At 48.1% G+C, this 21,125-nt stretch overlaps 1 long non-coding RNA gene across 1 annotated transcript in view; it reads right to left on the minus strand.

Moving 5' to 3' along the window:
• Nucleotides 1–3,330: 3,330 nt before the first annotated feature.
• The window catches only part of LOC119470098, a 33,017-nt gene continuing 15,222 nt past the window's right edge, over nt 3,331–21,125 (minus strand). Inside the window, exons 2-6 of the long non-coding RNA XR_005198972.1 lie at nt 11,493–11,594; nt 11,290–11,370; nt 7,825–7,902; nt 4,353–4,430; nt 3,331–3,656 (exon numbers count right to left, since the gene is read on the minus strand). This is a non-coding gene — a long non-coding RNA (uncharacterized LOC119470098). The remainder of the gene's footprint in view (nt 3,657–4,352; nt 4,431–7,824; nt 7,903–11,289; nt 11,371–11,492; nt 11,595–21,125) is intronic.

Below are 21,125 nucleotides of genomic sequence, written 5' to 3' on the forward strand. Positions count from 1 at the left end.
TGCAGTGGTCTGCTCTGGTTCATTGTTTCTTTGGAAAGAGCAGGGACCTAGAACCCAGGGATGGAGGCTGAAATTAGGTCAGCTCACCTTGAATTCATGCTGGGCAGCTGGCTCCTTGCCTGCTCTGGGTCCTCACAGATCTGCAGAATCCAGCTCATTCGAGCAACTTTCATTGGCATGATCTAGACCAGTGGTTCTCAAGCTTTCATTAGGATCATCTAGAGGGCTGGTGAAAACAGATTGTGAGGCCAGGCAGAGCGGCTCACACCTGTCATCCCAGCACTTTGTGAAGCCCAGACAGGAGGATTGCTTGAGCCCAGGAGTTCAAGACTAGCCACAACAACATGGTGAGACCCTGTCTCTACAAAAAATTTAAAAGTAGCCAGGCACGGTGGCTCACGCCTATAATCCCAGCGCTTTGGGAGGCCAGGGCGAGTGGATCACGAAGTTTGAGACCAGCCTGACCAACATGGTGAAACACCATCTCTATTAAAAATACAAAATTAGCCAGGCATAGTGCCACACACCTGTAATCCTAGATGCTCAGAAGGCTGAGACAGGAGAATCGCTTGAACCTGGAAGTCAGAGTTTTCAGTGAGCCGAGATCTCACCACTACACTCCAGCCTAGGCGACAGACTGAGACTCCGTCTCAAAACAATAAATAAAAAATAAAAATAAATAAAATCAGTTGGGCATGGTAGTGCAGGCCTGTAGTCCCAGCTACTCAGGAGGCTGAGGTAGGAGGGTCTCTTAAGCCCAGGAGGTTGAGGCTGCAGTGAGTCATTTTCATGCCACTGCACTGAGCCTGGATGACAGAGTGAGACACTGTCTCAAAAAAAAAAAAAAAAAAAGTAAGAAAACACAGATTGTGGGGCCCCATCCCCAGAGTTTCTGATCTAGTGGTTGGGGTGGCCTGAGAGTCTGCATTTCTAACAAGTTCCCATGACTGACATGGAGGCTGCTGGCTTGGGAACCACACTGTGAACGCCTGTGTTAGAGGAAACTTCCACCTGGGATATCACAGTGGCTATGCGATGCCTCCAGGCTCGTCATTCGTGAGAAATAATATCCCCTTCCTCTCTGTGAGCTACCCCATCATCCTGTTACATGCTGCCTGCCTCTTTTTAGTTTAGCTGGGGGCACCAGATTCTCTCAGGCCCTCAGGAATTCTAAGCCTGAATTTAAGTAACATAGTCCCAGTGACCTCAGCACCTGTCTCCACCCCCACCCCCACCAAATCTCATCCCCATCTCACAATTCCTTTGGCCCCAGCAACTTGCAACTGTCCCAATAAGCCCTTTTATCCACAATGTCATTGCCGCCAGGCATCTGAAGTCACCTGAGAGCTGCCAAAGCCCTTCCTTCGCTCCATAGCTCCTCGTCTCTCCTGTGGCTCAGAGGAACATTGGCTCAGTCTTCCACATGGTCTGGTGCAGAGGGAACTTACATAGTCCTTGGTCACAAATGGGTGACAAGAAACGGACAACATCAAGAAATGACATTCTAGCAAAAGAGGGAAAATACTCAAATGTGCATCTTGTCATTTTTTCACCACTGTGGCCCCTCTGGCCTCCCCTTCCGATATGTGGTACCATGCGCAGAGAAGAGGCCATAGGGGCACTAGGCGAGGCCATGGGATTCCAGCCCTCTGTCCCCCTTATCTGCTCTCTACATGATGACGGATGACACAGAGTTGGTCACTCCTTCCTGTCTGCCTACACTTTTCAGCGTGTGGGAGGCTGGGCTTACCTAAACATAAACAGGCACACACACAGGCATGTTGTTGATGACTAGCAAAGCCAGATTATTTCCCTGCTGTGCACCCGTTTTGTTGAGGCTGATGTATGCTTCCACAGCTCTTCATCACCTTCCATTTCTCACTCTCCCCCCAAAAATGCCAAGGGTGTCCCCCTTAATGGCCTAGGCCAGGCCAGCTGTGCCATCCCTGCTGCCTGCATCGTTACCAGGCACAGCTTTGGCCCTGGAGTTCAGCTGGCAGCAGAGCTGCTGATGTGCAAAGCAGAATGGAATCCAGCTTGGCTCCCCCAGCTGTGTGGGCTCGGCGAGGCTCTCAGAGCGCATACTTGTTTGTGTCTGGAAACTCAACAGCTGCAGCTTAGGGACTCAGAAAACAGATCTGCAGAGGAAGACCACACTATTATCAGCCCCGGCCAACCACCACCACTCTTTTAACCCAGAGAAGGCAAGACTGTATTTCCTCTGCTTAAAGATTGTATTTTCCAGCTAGTGTTCCGAATGGAAACTGGTACACCCTTCTAATGAAAGGCCCTGACTCGGCAGGTAATTTGGTCACTAACCTGAATGCTCCAGGCACCTGTCAGAAATACTTAGAAGGTGGTACAGTAGCATAAAGTTAATTTTCAACCTTTCATTTTTAAGATAAGGGAATCTTTGTCTGGGGTTTATTCCCTGCCCTTTATTCCTCTATCACTGACCAGAGGGTTTTGTGAATCTACAAAAGTATGCGATATTACCATTCCCAGCCCACTGTAGCAGACCACCCCCTCTCCCAGGAACGTATTCTAAGGGTAGTGGGACCCATCTCACTAGATCCACCTCTTGTTCTCTGATGATATCCACATGGTTCTAAACCCTTTGTGCTTGAACTTTTTAACCAAGTGGCCCTTTCACTGAGGACTCTACCTCTTTTCTGGTGTCCAAACATATCAACCTTCCTTCTTTCCTCTTGAGTGCACTTCAGAGTTGTTTAAAACCACCCCTCCCTCCCCCACCCCCCAAAAAACAAAACCACAAATGACAGGAACAATTGGAAGGTTCTTAAGGGATACTAGCTTTTGCTTTGTCTTGATATTTTCCACTTGTGGTCCAGGGCAGATAAAGAGGGAGGCCTTGTCAGCCCTGCACTGCGGAGTCTGCAGCATCGAGCAGCTGTGTGTACTGGGCTTTCCCGCATGGCCCAGACTCCCCTGCACAGGTACCCCTGGTCCCTAGACGGGAGGCTTGTGAGCTCCGCAGCAATATCTATGCCACGTGCTCCAGCCCAGATCGCCAGGTCCCTCCATGAACCTGAAGCATTTCCTTTGCCATTTGGGAATTCAAAATGATTTCTCTTTAAGTGTGAACAGGAAAGTGAAATTTACAAAAGAAGACTGGACATAGCATGATGCTTGGGTTTCCAGATTTCTGCTGCCACAGACTTATCACTTCTCATTGCCCCATGATGAGTTGAAGCTACATTTCGGAACGCATGGCCCCAGAAAACAGGAGATGGGGTGAACATCATGAGGACAGTAATGAAGTCTTCTGTAAGCCTAGGTTACTGGCCCTGAGACGTGTCCTCTGCCCTCCTCCACTCCCATTCTGCTCTGTGCAATGTGGGAGGGAATTCCCCAGGTGAAGAGAGGTTCGTCCCTGCCTAGAATTCCCCATCCCTAGCTGCACCGTGAGTCAGACACCCAGGCTCCCCAAGCCCCAAACGTGCTCCATCAGTAAGTACTGGGACAGGACGCAGAGGAAGGGAAGGATATAGCCACATTCCGTCCCGGAGGACAGCAGGCAGGGGTTGCTCCTCTTTGTGGCCAGGGCTGAAGGGCAGTCTATCTTATGGGGAAAACTCTCCTCTCACACAGCATGTTTTCCTGGGGCCTCCGCTGAGCTCACCATCTTGGGAAAGCTGCATGTGGAATGTAGGAAAGAAGTCACCCATCTAAGCCGACGTCTTCATTGGCTCAATGTCAATGATCACTAATGCGACAAATACTGTGGTTATATTGATCGTATATATGACAACGTTCTAAACAATACAGGATAACAAAACGAGCAACAGTCAAAGCTGGCATGCCCAGCAAGCAGAGTGGGTGGGCTGTGACTCCCACACTTTCCCTGCCCCTTGTGAGCCCCTCCCAAGTGCCCATGTGCTTCCCAGGTCAACACTGTAGAATGACCTGACCAGATGTAGTAGCCAGTACGTGTGCCCCTCCAGAGCTGGTGCCACATTTCCCTGGCTTATTCTTCTTCAGGTGAGGAGCTTCTCTGACCTTCTACTTTGGAAATAGCAGGACTTGCTTAAAACTGGGTGCCAGCCAGCCCACATCCCCTGAAATAGATCAAGAAACTCATCACGGCCACTGCTGAAGTATTGGGAAGAGAAATGACACCAGTGCACAAGTGCGTTCTGAACCATAATGGCAAGCAGGGAGCGAGAAAGCCACCTGTCTCTTTAGAACATACTTTCCCTCAGGCCTGGGGCTCAGTAGAGACAGGAAGTTTCCGGCTGGCCTTCCAGCCCCCAGAGCTGCCCAGCCCAGCCCTGGCAGATGCAAATTGCCCCAGGATATGAGAGAGGAAAGAAGCCTTCCCCAGACCTCACCGTTCCTCATTCCAAACATCTTGTAAGTCCCAGGGGCACTGAAAGAGTTTGTCCGTGGCCAAACACAACTTCCTGTTTCTAAGAAAGGGAAGAAAAAAATAGTTGAAAGAGTTTTTGGACACAGGAGATTTCAAGTTTCTGTAAATGCGAATGAATCAGACACATGTGGAATGAATTTCTCCGGAAGTAAGAAAAGATGCTGTGAGTTTCTCTTGCTGGACCAGAAAATAGGAAAAGGGTAGCTGGGAGGGGAGGTGCGTCAGAGGCTGCAAGGAGAGAGGCCATGTGGACGTGGGATGGAAGAGAGGGTCCCATTGGTGACAGGGTTCAATGAGGCTGCCCTGAGGCCACATCCTGAAGCTGCTTGTTACTCAGAACTGCTCCACCTCTGAAGACCTACATCAAATCTCCTCCTCCCCAGCCACAGCTTCCCATCTTCCCAGATCTTTCTCATAAATGCATCCTTCCCCATGCCCTGGCCACCCCACACGTGTCTTTCCCCATCTGTCTTCCCTGCCCCTCTGTCTCTAGTTCTTTCCCTGTGCTGCTTGGGCTCCACGTTCAGTACCTCCACCTCAGTCTTGCCAATGTTCTCGGTGTCTTTGCCCCACTGACTCTCTGTGCTGCTCAGCAGGCAGAGCCTCACTCGGCACCCATTCACCCCTCCCCACCCTCTCATGTCATCCTGCCAATGAGCAGATCCACACCCTGGGGGAATCCCAGCCCTGAGCACGCAGGTGCCACGGTAAAGTTATGGCGTTCAATGGAAACTGTCCCCCAACCTGAGCAGGCTCCCCTCTCAGCTCTACCACTGGTCCTCCATGGAACTATTCTGCACTTCCCATGCTCCTCCAGCTCATGGCCCTGACACGCTTCACTGTGAGCAAACAACCTCACCTCCACTGCTAAGTGGAGCCCAGCACTGTATCTCTTATCATGGAAGGGAGAGGGGACACCAGCTCACCATTAACAGGCCATGTATAGACACGAATCTAGAGAAACATTACAGTTCTGCCTTATTTTGGATCCACAGGCATGTTCCAATCTCTGTCAAGTCCATAGGAGAGTGAAGACTCGGAAGATAACTCCTCCCCCTGATTAAATGAATCCTCCAGCTCTCTGAAGGGTACCATACAACAGGTTTAAACACCTAGGTCTTAAAAAAAAAAAAAAAAGCCAGGCGCAGTGGCTCATGCCTGGAATCCCAGCATTTGGGGAGGCTGAGGCAGGCAAATCACTTGAGGCCGAGAGTTCAAAACCAGCCTGGACAACACGGTGAGACCTCCTTTCTACAAAAAATACAAAACTTAGCCAGGGCTGTCCCAGCTACCCAGGAGGCTGAGGTGGGAGGATCACCTGAGCCCGGGGAGGTCAAGGCTGCAGTGAGCCGTGATCCTGCCACTGCATTTCAGCCTGGGCAACAGAGCCAGACCCCTTCTCAAAAGTAAATAAATAAATACACACCCAGGCTCCCTTGTGGCCCAGCTTCTCTACCCCATCCTCCTTGTTGCCCCTTCGGTTTCCACACTACTAGGAGTCTTGGGCGTGACCCTGACCTGGTCAGTCAGTCCCTCAGTTCTTTCCAGTTCCACTGTTAGATAGAGAGGGCTCTTCAGATCCCAAAGGTGGGTGAGGGGAAGGGGAAAATCCCTCACAGGGACAAGGCCAAGGACACCACACCTAAGAGAGTAGGCTTTGCACAGCACTTACCGTGGCTCCTGCTAGCCCATCTCCGGTGTGTTAGGATGTGAAAAAATGTCTCCCTCTTCTCCATCTGGAGTTACATTACCAAAAGCCCAGCCTACAAATGTGCCAGATTTCAGGAAGCAGGACAGGGTGAGGAAATAAAAAAGCTCCACTGGAAAATGAAATCATTTAACTTCAATAACTCTGTTCATTTCTTACCACCAATCCTGAAGTCTTGCTTGTAGCTACAGATGCTCCTCATTTTACGTGGAGTTACATCCCCGATAAACCCGTCGAAAATAACATAAGACTAAAATGCGTTGAATATCCCCATAAACCCATTGTAAAGTCAGAAATGTGTAAGTCGAATCATCATAAGCCCAGACACTTCGCTTACAATAGGGTTACATAGGGATAAACCTATCATAGTGAAATAATTGATTGTAAGTTGAATCATCGTAAATTGAGAGCCATCTGTATATCCATTCTTTCTAAAAATCTATCCTTTCTCCTTCTGCTTCTGTTTTGTAATGCGGTATTTTCCCACTGTCAAAACTAATCCCTTCTAGATACTGCAGCCCTCCACCTGCCCAAGGCGCTCAGCCCCTCCACAATCCCTCCCTTCCCAAAGACTCAGTCCCTCCCTCGCTGCTGACAGCACACAGGTGCATCTTCTCACTCCTGTATTTCACAGCCGCATCTCTCCACTCCCACCTGGCTCCGAGTCCCTGCTGCTCTTCCAAAGTACACAACTTCTCTCTCCAGACATTCACCTATTCTCTTCCCTCTTCCTGAAATGTTCCTTTTCCTCTTTCTTCTCTCCCCACTTTAACACTCTCCTACTTATTCTCCAGGTCCCAGATTAAAGGTCATGCCCTCAAAGAAACCCTCATGTTAGGTTAAGCACCCTCATGGTGCTGTGCATCTAGTTTTTTGGGTTTTTTATTTTTGGTTTTTTTTTTTTTTTTTTTTTGAGATGCAGTCTCGCTCTGTCCCCCAGGCTGGAGTGCAGTGGCGCAATCTAGGCTCACTGCAACCTCTACCTCCTGGGTTCAAGCGATTCTCCTGCCTCAGCCCCCCGAGTAGCTAGGATTACAGGAGCCTGCCACCGCACCTGGCTAATTTTTGTGTTTTTAGTAGAGGTGAGGTTTCACCATGTTGGCTGGGCTGGTCTCGAACTCCTGACCTCAAGTCATCCACCCACCTCAGCCTCCCAAAGTGCTGAGATTACAGGCATGAGCCACCGCGCCTGGCCTGCACTTCACTTTTCAAATCCTCAGCACGCTAGGCGCCTTCCGTCTTTGCTGCTGGACCACACACTGTGAGTCCCAAGCCACACCTCATCTGCATTCGCACCACTGGTGTCTAGCCTAGAGCCTGCCATACAGCAGGCCCGGAAAAGAAATGATCACATTCCCTTTCCCCTTTAAAAAATATATTTCCACTCACCCCCATTCCTCTCTGCTACCTCTGTGCTCCTTCCACAGTCATACTTGAGAGAATTGCTCCCCTCCTCACACCCTAACAAGCCAGCTCCCCACACCACTGCCCATGGGGACAGTGTTGCCAAGGTCATCGATGACCCTGTGTGAAGTCCAGCAGGACTGCCTCAATGCTGTGCCGACATCCCGGCCTCCTCTCCTATCCCTAAGTCACTGAATTCCTCGGGGTTCTGTTCCCTCTTCCTGGCTGACTCCATCCACCCCCATGGTTTCCATTTTTTTCCTACCTGCTAATTACTCCCAAGTTTAAATCTGGAGGCTGTGTCAGGGGCCCCCACGCCCACCTCATGTTTGGAGGTTCTCTGGAAGGACTCCCGGGACTCAGCACGCAGCTGTGCTCATGGCGAGGCTTTATTCTTTTGCTGCGGTGAGGACACATGGCTGGATCATAAGGGTCCAGGGCACAGGCAGAGCCTAAAGGAACCTATGTGAGGCTTCCTTAGGCTTTTTCCCTCCCACGAGGGTCCCACAGAGCCCACTGTCCCCCCACAAAAATGCAGCAAAGCACGTGTGACATTTCTGCCCAGGGAAGCCCAGCAGAGACTTAGCGCCCAAAGGTCTTCCCTGGGCACTGGGCACACTGGCACCCTCTGCGTAGCAAAATTCTATACTCTCAGATGAAAGTAGGTGTTGGGCATAAATGGTACTGTCTGCACAGACAGTCTAGCCATGGGGAACCACCTTATCAGTTAACCGTTACCTGGGGATGCCCTGAGAGCCAAGTTCCCAGATGCCAGCCAAGGGCCAACCTTGCAGGCAGGTGTTTCTATGAACAGCAGTGTCAGGCCTGTGGCGATAACCCCTTTCTGCACAGGCTGGGTGTGTTTCCAACCAACTTTCCACCTGACTCAATTTGTGCAAAGTCAAACTCACTCTCTTCCTCCCAGCTATTACACCTATGACCTGTCTTCTTTTTTTTCTTTTTTAGAGAGAGTCTTGCTCTGTCACCTAGGCTGGAGTGTGATGGTGCGATCATAGCTCACTGTAACTCCTAGGCTCACGTGATCCTCCTGCCTCAGCCTCCCCAAGTGCTAGCATTTCAGGCTTGAGCCACTGCGCCTGGCCAGGACCTACCTTCTGTTTTCCCTTCTTCTCCACGCCTCCCATCCACTGGCCCTCAAATGCAAACTCCTCTCTCCATCTCCATTGCTGCTGCCTACGTGGGGGCTCTCCATCCCCTCACCCAGCATGGCTTCAACAGCCCTCTCCCATTTCACTTTACATCCCTCTAATCCCATCCTCTCATTACTCAGATCTTTTGAACATGAAAATTGAATCATTTCACTTCTCCATTGAAAACTCTTTGAAACCCTTTAATGGCTTCCAAATGCACTAAGAATTTTTTTTTAATCCAAACCTCTTAACAAGCACCTACCAACTTCCATTTTTGTTTAATGTCACTCTCTCCCTCTGGTGACACTTTCTTTTGTCACTTGCTCACCAAGCCCCTTCTCACTAAGTGGATTCCCATATGCCAGTCCCAAGCCTGGGATGCTCTGTCTCCTGCTTCCCCCTGGCTTCCCCAACTCATCCTTAGGGTCTCAAGTTGATGATCACGGCCTCAGAAAGTCCTCTCCTGTCTCCTCCAATCTAAATGAGATCCCTGTAACTATCATAATTAACAACTTTATGTATCTTATGTCGACTGTTCTTTTTCTTTTAGTTTTTTTGTTTTCTTTGTTTGTTTGTTTGTATTTTTGAGATGGAGTACTGTTCTTGTTGCCCAGGCTGGAGTGCAATGGCACGGTCTCAACTCACTGCAAGCTCCACCTCACAGGTTCAAGTGATTCTCCTGCCTTAGCCTCCTGAGTATCTGGGATTACAGGTGTCCACCACCACGCCAGGCTAATTTTTGTGTTTTTAGTAGAGACGGGGTTTCGCCATGTTAACCACACTGGTCTCAAACTCCCGACCTCAGGTGATGTGCCCGCCTCAGCCTCCCAAAGTGCTGGGATTACTACTGATCATTTAATCCTTCCCCATCCACCCCACTAGACTGCAAGCTCCATGAAGGCAAGGACTCTTTGTTCACTGCTGGATATTTGGAGCCAACCTAGTGCTGGTCATGTGGTGATGCACTGCCTCAGTTAGCTTAGGCTGCTGTCACAAAAAGCCACCAACTGCATGGCCTAAACAACAGAAAGTTATTTCTTATAGTTCTGGAGGCTGGAAGTCCAAGCTCAGGGAGTCTGCATGGCTGAGTTCTAGTGAATGCTCTCTTCCTGGACTGCAGATGGCCTCCTTCTCACCGTGTGCTCACACAGCCTTTCCTGCATGCATGTGTGTGGAGAAGAGACAAGGAGCTCTCTGTAGTCTCTTCTTATAGGGGCACTAATCCCATCCCAAGGGCCCCACCCTCAGGACCTCATTAAACCTAATTATCTCCCAAATGCCCCAGCTGCAAATAGTGCCACATTGGGCATCAGGGCTGCAACATATGAATTTTGGGGAGACATAAGTCAGTCCATAGCTAATGATCTCAGTGTTACGAGAAAAAAATGAGTGACTTGCTGACAGAGAAGTGTCTCTAAAGTGCATATCTAATCTCGTCACTTCTTTCCTCAAAGTTTTTCAATAACTCCAACTGCCTTAGAAGTCCTGAAGTCCTCTGCTCAGCATCTGGGCTTGTGGTAATCCAGCTTCGGGTTACCCTGGAGTTACTTATCGGCCTGAAAAGTCTGGCTTTCTCATTCAGGAGGGTGCCCAGAGTTCATGTCTGTTCAATAGCCCCTGCCTCCTGGAGGGCTGCTCCTCTGTCTGCAGCATTGGCGCCACTGAACCTCGTCCACAGCTCCCTCAAGGCACGCTCTCTGCAGCCCGAGTAGTACCTCCAAGCATCAGAGTGAACAGATGCAAAAAACTGTCAGAAACATTTGCTCCCAGAGCTGAGAAGCTGCTGAAAAGAAGCCTCATCCTGATGGAAGGCAGAGGCACGCCCACATGGAGCTGGACCTGAGTCTCCAAAGAGAAGAGACTATTCTGAGATGAACCCAGAGCCTATCCGTCAGCACTGGGCATCACCACTTATGAAGCAGCTTACCCACCCTTGAGAATGTCCCCCACCTGCTGAGCACCACAAGACCCGGTGTGAACTGGCATAGCCTCAGCATGTCTCTGAGTGTCCCTCCCAAGCTCTAGGAGTGATTAATGGGTCAGCATGGCCCATAGTGAACTCTCCTTAAATGTGCATTCCTTTCCTCTCTTCCTTTTGCCCGGCTTGAAAGCCTATCCCTTGACTTCCACATCAAGCATGTGCTTTGGGTCAGAGGCTTCCAGTCCTGGACCTCCTCCCCAACACACTTTCTCCTGCTCCCTAGACAACTGGCATTGCCCTGATTCTGCTGTGCACCATCCCAGTGGCTCACTATGGATAAATTGGTCCATAATTCCCTGATAGCCTCACTCTATCTGGTGATGAAAATAAAATCTGGAGGAGAATTTGCTAGAACTTCAGCCTCCCACCAATTGAGAGCTGACTTTGACATCACATGTATGCTAAAGAGTCAGCACGTATTAGAAAAGCAGCAGGGCAGAGAGATAGACGGGCTGGTTTTGGGTTTTGTCTTTGTCATGCACCAGTTAGGTGACCTTGGGTGAGCCATGCAGTTAGCTCCTCTGAGCCTCAGTTTCTTCATCTAGAAAATGTCCTACCAACCTCAAAAAATGTGTGCAAAAATCAAATCAAAGAATACTATGTGACAGTGGTTTGCAAATTACAACACACTACATGAATATAGGAAATTCAATACCTTATGTCCTTAGAAGATTGGGGGCATCACTTGCGGGAACAGTATTTTGCTTATCACGAGAACCCTGGGTTGGAAAGGGGTCTAGGCAGACAAAGAGAAAGAAAAGCATAAAATTACCTAATTCAGTGAACACCAAAATTGGTAGCATAAATTCTGTGCATGCTGGCAAGTTGGAGGGAATTAGGAGGAATGAAAAAGCAGACCTGGATGTGTTTGGCTCAGTGGTGTGGAACTTTGGGTCCAGTGCCAGCCTTGGCAGAGATGTGAAGTGTAGACTACACTCCTCTCTCCTCTGAGCCCTGAGCCTTTGGGAAATAAACACAAGATGTGAGGATCAAAATATCAGCTTTATTTTTTATAATAGCAAAAGACTGGAAATGACCTGATGCCCATCTGTACGGGACTACTTAGATAAATTACGGAAATTCACTCAACAAAGTACTATGCAGCCATGGCCAGGCGTGGTGGCTCACCCCTGTAATCCCACAGTTTTGGGAGGCCAAGGAGAATGGGTCATCTGGGTCAGGAGTTTGACACCAGCTTGGCCAATGTGGTGAAATCCCGTCTCTACTAAAAATACAAAAAATTAGCTGGGCGTGGTGGTGTGCACCTGTAATCCCAGTACTCGGGAGGCTGAGGCAGGAGAATCACTTGAACCCAGAGGCAGAGGTTGCAGTGAGCCAAGATCATGCCACTGCACTCCAGCCTGGGCAACAAGAGTGAAACTCCATCTCAAAAAAAAAAAAAAAAAGATACTATTCAGCCATTTTAAAAAGTGAAAAACAGCAAGGTGTTGAACAATAGCTATGGTCTCCTACTGACTGTGGAAGAAATATGTGAGTGTAAGTACATATTTGTCTAAATGTGTATAAAACATGCCCAGAAGATGAGATGCTTAAACACAGGTGCATCTGCTGGGGAGAACTAAAAAGCTAGGGAAAAACAAAGCGGAGACAGTTCACTCTCCGCCTTTTTGCAACTTTTGAATTTTTTTTTTTTTTTGAGACAGAGTTTTGCTCTTGTCACCTAGGCTGGAGTGCAATGGTGCAATCTCGGCTCACTGCAACCTCTGCCTCCCAGGTTGAAGCAATTCCCCTGCCTCAGCCTCCCTAGTAGCTGGGATTACAGGCTTCCGCCGCTACACCTGGCTAATTTTGTTTAGTACAGGCGGGGTTTTGCTATGTTAGCCAGGCTAGTCTTGAACTCCTGACCTGAGATGTTCCGCCCATCTCAGCCTCCCAAAGTGCTGGGATTACAGGCGTGAGCCACCGCGCCTGGCTGCACCTTTTACATTTTGAACTGTGTGACCATGACTGCATTATTGCGTGTATGCATGTGCCTGTGCATGGGTGCATGAATCCACTTTATTATTGGACTCGATAAACATCATGGACTTAAAGCCAGTGAGCTCCCTGCTCCCTAATATTCAGGTATCCACTGGAAGGTCAGACTGTGTGACCTGCTCATGGGGAAATTAAATCCAGACAGCAAGGTGAAGGACCAGAGTAACAGAACGCGTGCTGTCAGTCCCTGCAAAAGAGAACCAAGGGGTCATGACAGCAGCATCCTTCTCCCACTCCTGACTGTGGAAGAGAAGAACTGGCAGTTTCTCCAACCGGACGTCCTCCCCCTGCTGCATCAGTGTGAGGAGAGGGAGGATGAAGGCCCTCCAGAACGGTACAGGAAACGTTAGCATCAAGTGGACGAGGGAAAGAGGCGGCACACGCCGAATGCTGCAGCTGGGGAGGGGTATACTGGGAAGGAAGCTGAGGAGAGGCTTCGAGGTGGGGCTGATGGGTGGTGAGAAGGAAAAGAGGTGTCGGGGTCTCAAGGATCACACTCTTTCGTGAGGGCCAGGAAATGAGAGGGTACTGCTGGGTGCGACCCAAATATTGTGTTCATTAGTGAGACCGGAGAGCAAAAGGATGCAACCTTTGTTCTGGCACAATGAGTAAGGATGCGGACACGGTGGGGCCGTGACAGACCATCACCAGGGCGCAATTCAGCTCGATTCTAAGGAGGTCCCTCCCTTTCCTGATTCCTCACTGTCCTCTGCCCACTCCCAGCCCCCACGGTTAGCAAAACCGCCCCGCTTGGCGTTCCAATGTTCTGTTTTACATTTGGCTTTGTTCAGCAGCAGCCTCTGTTTAGCCAGTTTCTGCTTGGGAGCCAAAACACCAAGAAACTCCACAAGAAGAGCAGAGCCTGGACAGGATCAGAAAATGCCAGAGATTTTGCCACCAAGCCTGCTCCACTGAGACTGCCAGGAGAGCTTTGCAAATGGAATCAATCTGAACGCAGCTGATGAGGAACATCTGAACGGAGGAAGCCAGGACAAACAGAAATCACTAAGTTTCCCACTGCAGTGGGTTGGAGTGGCTTCCCCAAAACTACTTGTGTGCATTTGTCTTTCTATCACAAAGAAGACTCGTGCTGCTTCTTGGAAACCTGTCCAGCTCGTGATGATGGACCCTGACCTCATGAACTGTGCTTTCCCTCAGTCCCCCTGCCCTTCTATGCCCTAGTCCGCCGGTGGTTCTTTAGTTTTGTTGCCGCGTTTGATACATTTTGATAGCAGACAGGTGGGAGGTAGATTTTGGTCACAGTGTGGTGTCTCCTTTTCCCCAGAATTTGAAAACGTCAGAAAGCCTCACCCACTTCCTAAGTATGTCTTCCCATCCCCAAACAAAAGCCCCAGATATCTTCCGAATGTAGTCAAGGAATTTGGAGTGTGCTCCTGCAGTTTCCTCAGGGACACATACCTGAGGCCAAGCAAGTGGTGGCATCATTCATTGTAACATGTCTCAGATGATGTTAAAATAATGGAGTGTAGCTGGCTGCCAAGAGCTCAGAAAGAAAGGAGCTCAATTCTAAAACCGGGACAGTGCTTACCTAGCGCATTTTGAGGAAGAGAACACTCGGCTTCTGACTAAGACATGCTCTTGGATCCTAGACCACTTTGTCTTCAGAGTGGAAAATCAGAATACTCTCAAGAGAAACTAGCTTTAGGCTGGGTGCAGTGGCTTGTGACTATAATCCCAGCATTCTGAGAGGCAGAGGTGGGAGGATGGCTTGAGCCCGGGAATTTGAGACCAGCGTGGGCAACATGGTAAAATCCCACCTCTACAAAAATTTAAAAACTTAGCTAGATGTTGTGGAATGCACCTGTAGGCCCAGCTACTCTAGAGGCTGAGGCAAGAGGATTGCTTGAGCACAGGAGGTGGAGGCCACAGTGGGTCAAGACTGTTCCGCTGCACTCCAGTCTGAGCAAAAGAGTAAGACCCCATCTCCAAAATTATAAAAAAGAGAGATATCAACCAATTTTAGATAAATATTGATTCGGCAGTATCCAGCTTCCTTCCCCCGCCTGCATATCCACCTCATGGCCTTCTCAATGCTAATGCAGAGCAGCTGGCCAGCTGCAATCATCTGAGCAGACAGTGGCATTCATCACATGGACATGGTGCTTTATCAGCCAGGCACTCGACGTTTAGCTGGCATAAATCTGGGTAAATGCCAAATCAAGATCTGGCATTGGCAAAGCTTTGGCCCAGACCTGGGACTGAAGGTGATTGATGATTCTGTGATTGGATAGTTAGGAACCCCTGAGTTTAGGAACACAAGTGACACGTCCAGAAACAAGCCACTGGTCAGGGAGTTGCCCTGTTTCTTGGGTTCTTTGAAGAATAACTTAGCTATGTGTTACTCTGAACATAAACATTATGCTGACCTTGATCCAGGAATTTAAACAGTGTCATTTAATGTAAACACTACAAATACCTTCTTGCTGAAGTGGTCTGTTTTCAGGATGGGTTAGGGTTTCTTCTGTACAAAAGTACTTTGGGGCATTGGATTTTTAAATTCACAGTCAGATCTGCATTTTTCTCGCATTTACATTGCGTGGCCTTCAGGCATTCTCACCAGCTTCTAAGGTTGAGGGAGCCCTCTGCTGATGGCATGGCTGTAATTTCATAGCACATAGCAAGGAAAACTGGATGAGGTCTAAAGAACTCCTGGATCTGAGAACTGTAGCCAGTCTCGAAACCTAGAGCAGGCTTTTGCTGTGAAAAGCCAGGCTCTAGAAACATCCTTGATTTCCTCAAACTCTCCCCATTATTTCAGGTTTTCTACTTTCAGGCAGTAGAAGAAAAAAAGGTCTGAAAGGAAAGCCATGTTGTATGCATTGAAAGCCTACACATTTTTGTGTGTACAAGCGCATACATGACCTTATACACATGTACACGCACACACACACACATATGCACTTCCGTTTTTACAATATACATACACATACACACACACACGCTGCAATAGCGGCATGATGGCCCACTGCAGGAAGACTTTGCGCTGTGTGTGCGTGTCCTAGAGGAAAGGCATGGGAAGTATATAAGTATACATGAATTCCAGAATCGTAGGACTGGATGGAACATTCGCCCTTTGTGGCATGTACAGAGGACAACTCTGACAAGGCCACAACTTAAGAAAGGAATTCTCCCCAGCGGCTGTGGCCTTGATGCTGGAGGTTAACAGCTTAACACCAGGGTGTGGTGCCCAATTCTGAACTCAGGAAATTAATGACGATAAGGGTGGGCTGCCTGCCAAGGCCTGTGGTGTGAATCCCAAGAGAAGCACCTTCTATTTTGAGACCTCCTCCGACCATGGCATGCTGTCCTCCGCTCTGATGCATGTCCCACCTCTGTGTGCTGCTTTTTCCAACTTTTATTCCTAAACTTTCCTGGGTTTCCAACCCATGGATAGTGACAGCAACTTATTCCCTGGCCCATTGATTCACCAAAAACAGTCATCATGTGGCATCAGGAATCAAATACCTGACACAGATGTCAATAGGAAGATGTCAATGCTATAACTCTTCCCTTGCCAAGAACATCAAAGGAAAGAGAGGGGAAATGGCAAACAGAGGTCAAACTAAGGCTGGACAAAAGGGGATAAAAGCACAATAAGGTTCTTTTTCTTGAGAGGGCTCTCCTGGAAAGGAAAAATAAAAAGTACAGTCTCGCACGACCTGGTATACCCAACTCTGCCAAATAACTGCACACGCCAAAGGGGCCACCCCTGGAAAATCAAAGGTCAAAAGATGCCACTCCTCTGCTCAGAAACCTTCAGTGACTCCATTACCTATAGAAAATCTACAGTCTTTAAGAGGACGTTGAAGGTACTTTGCATTTCCTGCCACAGCTCCTACCTACCCCAATACGTGTAGCTCACTCTCAGGTTGGCCCGTAGCCACTGTCACCTCATAGCTTTCCTGCTACTGTTCCTTTCTTCTCTGTTTGTCTGGGGCCTACCCATCCTTCAAGAGTTAGCTCAAGGTCACCTTCTGCATGAAGCCTTCTCCAGCTCTCCCAGGCAGAATTTATTCCTCTTTCTCCTGTGTATCCAGAAAATTTTGTTTATGTCTCCCTCCTCCACCGTTATAACACTTACAGACAGCCTTCGTAGTTGGGTCTCCTCCAGTTTATACATGGAGGTCAAGCCCACATCTTTTTTTCTTTTTTTTTTGAGACGGAGTTTCGCTGTTGTTACCCAGGCTGGAGTGCAACGGCTCGATCTCAGCTCACTGCAACCTCCGCCTCCTGGGTTCAAGCAATTCTCCTGCCTCAGCCTCCTGAGTAGCTGGGATTACAGGTGCATGCCACCATGCGCAGCTAATTTTTTTATTTTTAGTAGAGATGGGGTTTCACCATGTTGACCAGGATGGTCTCGATCTCTTGACCTTGTGATCCACCCGCCTCGGCCTCCCAAAGTGCTGGGATTACAGGCATGAGCCACCGCGCCCGGCCAAGCCCACATCTTACTTGTGTTTGCATCCTCTCTTGAGTTTGAACACCCACCATGCCCAGCCCCCCAACCCTGAATCTTTCACTCCTCATTTCCCATCCTCATTCCCCCGGGGCCTATAATAGCATCTCCCACACAATCAATTCTTAATACTATACATTGCTTGTTCCATGAAACTAAATTAACACCTAAAATTAGGAGAAAATATAGTTCACTCCAAAGACAGAAAAAAGGCAAATGAGATATTATGTCAGATCCCAAGCAATACAAAGTCTCCAGCCTGAGCATCCTAGGGAGCTCCCAGCTCTACAAAATTAAAAAAAAAAAAAAAATCTAAACCTAGCCAGGTGTGATGGTGAGCACCTGTGGTTCCTACTCCAGAGGCTGAGGTAGGAGGATTACCTGAGCCCCAGGAGGTTGAGGCTGTAGTGAGCCGTGATCATGCCACCATGCTCCAGCCTGGGTGACAGTGCGAGACCCTGTCTTTAAAAAACAGAAAAAAAGAACTCTCATTTGTCAGTGCCAACATGGCTCATCTAAAAGCTTCTCAAGGCTGCATGCAGTGGCTCACGCCTGTAATCCCAGCACTTTGGGAGGCTGCGGCGGGTGGATTACGAGGTCAGGAATTCGTGACCAGCCTGGCAAACATGATGAAACCCCGTCTTCACTAAAAATACAAAAATTGGCCAAGCATGGTGACACACCTGTAGTCTCAGCTACTTGGGAGCCTGAGGCAGGAGAATCACTTCAAACCAGGAGGCGGAGGTTGTAGTAAGCCAAGGCCGCACCACTGCACTCCAGCCTGGGCAACAAGAGTGAAACTCCATCTCAAAAAAATAAATAAATAAAAGAAAAGCTTCTCAAGGTTTTGAATCCTTCCAGTTTCAGGGCCCTACCTTCTACGTGTGACCATGGTGCTCTGAGAACAACTTTCAACTTTTGAGTAACTGTGAATGAAAGACCTCCCCTTCCTCTAGACACTTTACTGTCATCTGCTAGAAATTTGTCATTAAAGCTATCCAAATATGCTATTAGCAGAAGATGAGTGACACCCCCTGGGGTTGTACAATGAACAACCCTAAGTGGCCTTAATGATGCTAAGTTGAACACACTTGGTCAGTATTTGTTCTTCAAGTGGGCATCACAGTGGTGCACGGACCTTGGAGTGTGAGAAATCCAAGTTCACATCTTGGTTAACACATCCTAACCATTAGCTTCCAGGCCTCTAAAATGTAGCTCATTAAAAAACCTCTTCACTCCAGGAGCCATCACTCACGCCTGTAATCCCAGCATTTTGGGAGGCTGAGGTGGGCGAATCACAAAGTCAAGAGATCGAGACCATCCTGGCCAACATGGTGAAACCCCATCTCAACTAAAAATACAAAAAAAAAAATTAGTTGGGTGTGGTTGGTGTGCACTTGTAATCCCAGCTACTCGGGAGGCTGAAGCAGGAGAATCCCTTGAACCTGAGATGCAGAGGTTGCAGTGAGTTCAGGTTCGTGCCGCTGCACTCCAGCCTGGTGACAGAGCAAGACTCTGTCTCAAAAAAAAAAAAAAAAAAAAAAAACACAACTCTTCACAGGGTTACTTTTAGGTTTACATAAGATACATAAGTATGTAACAAGTACTTAAGGACTCACAACAAATAGTCAGTGAAAGCTACTATTATGACAGCAATGCTTCTAAAATTCAATACATTTCTAAAAGTTCTGTTTTGAAATTACCGTCAAAGCCCTTTTATAAGCCACATGCAAAAATCATGGGGGGGGGGGGTGTGTGTTTCTTGCTTTTTTTTTTTTTCAAGACAGAGTCGCACTCTGTCGCCCAGGCTGGAGTGCAAAGGCACCATCTCAGCTCACTGCAAACTCTGCCTCCCAGGTTCAAGTGATTCTCCTGCCTCAGCCTCCAGAGTAGCTGGGATTACAGGTGTGCGCCACCACACCTGGCTAGTTTTGCGTTTTTAGTAGAAACAGGGTTTCACCATGTTGGGCAGGCTGGTCTTGAGCTCCTGACCTCAAGTGATCTGCCTGCCTCAGCCTCCCAAAGTGCTGGGATTGCAGGCATAAGCCACCATGCCCAGTCTGTTTCTTGCTTTTGCTAAAATGATATTATTGTATCTGAGTCTCCATTTTATTAATCAGATATAGCTAAAATGATATTTAGATGTTTACAAAAGTCAAATTCATTGTGTTTTAAAAAAAGGGTTTGCAGCCACTGACTATATGCTTCAGGTACTTAGAGAATTCCAAAGGCATTGTTCAAAACCAAAATTTTGTATAAAAAGCATTTACATCTTATACAAATATCCCAGGCATACCAGGCATGGCGGCTTACACCTGTAATCCCAACACTTTGGGCAGCTAAGGTAGGTAGATTGCTTGAGCCCAGGAGTTCAAGACCAGCCTGGGCAACACAGCAAAACCCGGTCTCTACAAAAAAATTAGCTGGGCATGGTGACACATGCCTGTAGTCCCAGCTACTTGAGAAGCTTAGGTGGGAGGATCTCTTGAGCATGGGAGGTCAAGGCTGAAGTGAGCTGAGATCACACCACTGCACTCCAGCCTGGGTGACAGAATGAGATCCTGCATATTTTTTTAAAATATATGTATATGTATCCCCCAGACATTCTCCACAATATCTAGCAGAAAGTTAGACATAGTTGTTCCTTGCTTAATACAAATCATCAACTACTTATTGAGGGATGATAATTGTAAAAATCAGATCTTCTGAATCCATAGCATAGAATCCCAAGAAACCTAAAGTTTTGGAAGTAACCCAACCTGTAAGCTCAGTTAAACTGACATTCTGGATGGCTCCAGTGGGTGTCAGGAGAGTAATATTCTCTGGGTTCCCTTCTGGACCTGAGAATAACTTTAATTACTACTTCAGATTCCAACTTCCAGTCCTTAGACAGACAATATCCTTGAAAGATCACTTGATTCACTAATAAATACTGACAACTCTGCTTTTTCAAGATTATTAATTCAATCGGCGAGCACTTTCCAATCCCTCTCATGTATAGAACATAACACCTGACACTGTAGGAGTTACCAAGCACAGCCCCTGACCTCATAGGATTTCCAATCTAGGGGAGACTAGAATCAAGAATTCCAAACTAAAATCTTTCAGTTGTAGTCAGTATATACAACAATAAAGTATGGATTATGATACAATTACTTGTTGACTAAATAGTAGAAACATGCATGCTATAGAAAGACACCTGTGGATGAGAGTAGCTATGGAGGCCCTAGAATTAAATTCAGCCTTAATAGATAGAAAGGTGGGTGCAGTGGCTTATGCCTATAATCCCAACACTTTGGGAGGCCGAGGCGGGCATATCACGAGGTCAGGAGATTGAGACCTCCTGGCCAACATGGGGAAACCCTGTCTCTACTAAAATACAAAAAAATTAGCCAGGCGTGGTGGCACATGCCTATAGTCCCAGCTACTCAGGAGGCTGAAGCCGGGGAATTGCTTGAACCTGGGAAGCGGAGGCCGCAGTGAGCTGAAATCATCACGTCACTGCACTCCAGCCTGGGTGACAGAGTGAGACTCCATCTCAAAAAAAAAAAAAAATAGAAAGGCTTTCATTAGGCAGAGAGAATAGGAGCCAATCTAGGGGAAGAGATAACTACAATAATGACAAATGGACAAGTGGCATTGAAAAATGGAAGGCAGACCAATCCATTTTTACATAGAAGTGAAAGTAGGGGTGCAGTGGCTATAAGATTGGAAAGACAGTTTGGAGGCCAGGCATGGTGGCTCTTATCTGTAATCCCAACACTTTGGGAGGCCAAGGTGGGTGGATGTCTTGAGCCTAGGAGTTTGAGACCAGCCTGAGCAACGTGGCGAAACACATCTCTACAAAAAAAGACAAAATTAGCTAGGTGTGATGGCGTGCACCTGTAGTCCCAGCTACTTGGAAGGCTGGGGTGGGAGAATCACCTGCGCCAGGGGTGGTGGAGGCTACAGAGAGCTGTGATCACACCACTGCACTCCAGCCTGAGCAACAGAGCAAGACCCTGTCTCAAAAAAAA

The sequence above is a fragment of the Cebus imitator genome, unplaced genomic scaffold, assembly GCF_001604975.1.
Source record: "Cebus imitator isolate Cc_AM_T3 unplaced genomic scaffold, Cebus_imitator-1.0 Scaffold0, whole genome shotgun sequence".
Lineage (NCBI taxonomy): Eukaryota > Metazoa > Chordata > Mammalia > Primates > Cebidae > Cebus > Cebus imitator.